The 3,471-nt window shown below is 42.8% G+C and overlaps 1 long non-coding RNA gene across 1 annotated transcript; it reads right to left on the bottom strand.

The window, feature by feature from the left end:
* Window positions 1-1,605: 1,605 nt before the first annotated feature.
* LOC135372728 (uncharacterized) lies at window positions 1,606-2,794 on the bottom strand. Its single transcript, XR_010416089.1, has 3 exons — window positions 2,719-2,794; window positions 2,495-2,654; window positions 1,606-1,677 (listed from the first exon to the last, which is right to left on the bottom strand). It is a non-coding gene; the product is annotated as an uncharacterized LOC135372728 (long non-coding RNA).
* Between the last annotated feature and the right edge of the window lie 677 nt (window positions 2,795-3,471).

The raw sequence follows: 3,471 nt of genomic DNA on the forward strand, positions 1-3,471 counted from the left end.
CACTCTAACAAAGCAGCCATTCGCTCTGGCCGTAGAATCCTGTACCGACCCTCTCCTCCCTCCGGGCTGTTGACCCACAATCCGCATGAACATTTAACACGTCACACCCAACCCTTTAAATACCATGTGAATGACGAGCATGGTGCCCAGAAAAAGAACAGTCTCTGTTCGAAATATCGGCGGCTCCTGTCCTGAGGCAACTCCCTTCCTATGGTCATAATTTAGTTTTACAACAGTAATTGCATCGGCAACCTCTTAGAAGAGACAAAATGCACTCTTGATGTTTCAATATTTCTCCTCAATAAAATGAAGAGATGCATACCAATGGCAGTGTCTCGTCTGCGTGGGTCAATAGACGGCTTCGGTGACATTCTCCTTACACAAGTTGGATTGCAATTCAAACAGTGATTTTCCAAGTAGCTCATCATCTTGGAACACACCCCCTTAGTAGGTTGTGGGCAAAGCTTAGGGCTGCTACCGCACCTATGTATGTAGCCTTTAGGCGTTCTAGTGTGTTGATGCCAACATGTACACCATTCCCAATGTCTTCCTACAGGTGGAGAAACACACTGTTAGCTAACTATATTAGCACAGTACTAGAGAAACAAACTATTAGCTAACTATATGACTTTGACATTAGGGCAAACCCTGATGCTTGCATTCATCATGCACGAACTCTGTAAACACTACACCATTGATATATTATGTAAATTGTATACAGTGAAGACACATAGAAAACTGAAAAATTTGGACACACTGAGAACGTTTGGAGAAAAGTAGACTCTCATCCGGCATCATGCTGAATGAAATGGTACGCAGTATTCATAAAATCGGGAAAAGTAGGCAAGTTAACCCATTGAAAAGTGTTTCTTGTGTGCAAAGAAGGGTTTTGAGGACTACTGGCTATGTGTTAAGGGGGAATCACTTCTTCATAAATCTATGGGCAATTTTCGTCAGCACAAGACACGTGAGCGCTGTAAACTGTCATCTTAAAATTGGTACTTGTGTGTTCTCTTAGCTTTTCTCTAGTCAGTGACATATTTGTTAGGGTACAAGGTTGAGCCGTTGATTTTTAATAAATTAAAGTTTGGTGCGTCTCGACCATGTGCTGCCATCTCGATAGAGTGTCGCACACTAAAATATTTGCGAATTCGGGCTCAATACAAATCAGTCCTGGAATTCTACATGTGTCACTGACAAGTGTAAAGCAGTGAGAACAGGCGTGTACTTTTGTTTTTACGATATTTTATGCTGTTTCTGAGCGGTGTGCGAACAAACTTTCTCTATTGTCTTGCGCAGAAGTGATTCCCCCTGAATACTAAGTAGGAAACAATACTAACTGCAAAACATACGAAACGAGATATATTCTTGAAAGCTATAATACTAACATGAATGAAAATATAGTAGCAAACAGCACATCGGAAAAGATGTATCTCATGTTGGCGTTTGCTCCTCCTTTTGGCGAAGAAAAGAGGCATATTCTTTGATATTGAAAATTTGTAAATATTCGTAGAGTCCTAACTGCAATACAAATACAAGACAAATCGGCCATGAAGCAAAAATTGCAGATTACGTGCATGAAATGACAACTTACCGTGGCGGGGGGCCGACCATTAGTGGAGCTGCTGGCAGTACGGACCCACCTGCGGAGCTTTTTAATCATCTTCACAACAGCATCTGGGTGTAACAGTGCAGGTTAATGTTGCGAGCACTAATCAATGCCGCCATACAGGGTGTCTCAGTTAAATCCCCAGGCTAGATAATTCGCGAACATGGTGCACCAATCCAAAACCTTTCTTTTTTACAAGTATCTGTCCGATACCGCCTACAAGCTGTGCACCATGTGAATGAGTGGGAAGCGCTCATTATTGAAATAAAAATTCAAATGGATTTCGTCAAAAAACATTATTTCTAAAGCAGGGTGCTATCGGTATTGAAATGGGTACTACCCCTTTTGGGACCTGCGGTGGACAACTCTTAGAGAAAAATCGGCCACCGAAGCAGGACATTTGTTCCTGTCATTAATTGGTTTCGGTTTACATATTTTTGTCGCAGCTGGTCGCGGAGAAGCACAAAAGGACACCTACTCCACTCACTTTCCCACCAATGAGGTATGTCCTTACACCAATGAATTACACCCTTTTGCACTTCACTGCGACCAGCCGCGACAAAAATATGCAAACCAAAACAAATTAATTACAGCAAGAAATGACCCGCTTCGGTGGCAGAATTTTCTCTAAAAGGTGTCTACTGAAGTTTCCAAAAGCGGTAGTGCCCATTTTAATATCGACGAAACTGATTAGAATTTATATTTAAATAATGAGCTCCTCCCACTGATTTACACAGTGCACAGCTTGTAGGTGGTACCAGACAGATACTTCTAAAAAAATAAGTTATTCGACTGGTGCACCCGTTCGCAAGGTATTTAGCCTGGGGACTTAACTGAAACACCCGGTATAGCAGAAGCGATTTAAGTCACAAAAAGATGTCATACCTCCCTGGGCCTTCTTGTCCTTCAGTTCGTTGTGTGTGCCAGCCAGTTCCTCCCGCAGCTGCACGTTTTCCTAACGCAGTCCATTGTTTTCCTCTTGCAGCTCTGCCAAGCCCTTTTTGAGTTCCTCCATTTCATGGTCATGATCACAGCCCCCTTCATGCTAATGCAAATGACACATTCCAGATAAGCATGTAGCCTGAAATGAAAAACATAAATTAATGTACCTCTTGCGTTTGCCCCTTCATTGTCATTGCCGCAGGTTCTGTGCACCTCGTTTCCATCTTGCCCTGATCGCCTATAAAATAATTAAGAGCTAGAACACTAAGCAAGTTCTGAGAGATAACGTATGAGCAGAACTAAGCACTATGCAGTGGTAAATATACAATTCGTGTCTTAATAGCGGTGTGCCGATGACTATCGTGAATATAAAATGCTCCCTGGACAAAAATAACCCTTGGTTCATGCTGCGCCATTTCCTGGCCATGTCAGCCTCAAAGCACTGCATAAAATGCGAAACCAGCAATGCCAACAATATGGCCAAACATGGCAGCCATGCTGGCCTTCACTTATACTTATGCAATGAGGGAAGAAAGAAAAGAGCAGTGCATATAACATCAAATGCATGAATATCTCACTTTTTACGTACCAATAGGAACGAAACTGAACTGAACGAAAGCTGGCGATGGCTCCTCTCCGTCTTTCCAGACGATGTCGAATGTCTTTCCGACATAGCTCTGAACAAGGTCAGGGTCTCTTGAAAGTGGTCTCGCAGTCTTCACGTCGGTCATACAGACTAACGAATACACATTCCACGTGTCCTCGCTAACCCATTTGACTATAGAATGTGAGTCATGACAAAGCAGACAGTGGGGCTACTTACACACATAGAACGAAAACAGAAAACGGGAATAGGAACGACAGCGGTAACCGTTCAAAACATGGCGCGGAGTCTGTGACTATCGGATAGAGAAGTGGCA

Source organism: Ornithodoros turicata, unplaced genomic scaffold (genome assembly GCF_037126465.1).
Source record: "Ornithodoros turicata isolate Travis unplaced genomic scaffold, ASM3712646v1 Chromosome166, whole genome shotgun sequence".
NCBI classification, from domain to species: domain Eukaryota; kingdom Metazoa; phylum Arthropoda; class Arachnida; order Ixodida; family Argasidae; genus Ornithodoros; species Ornithodoros turicata.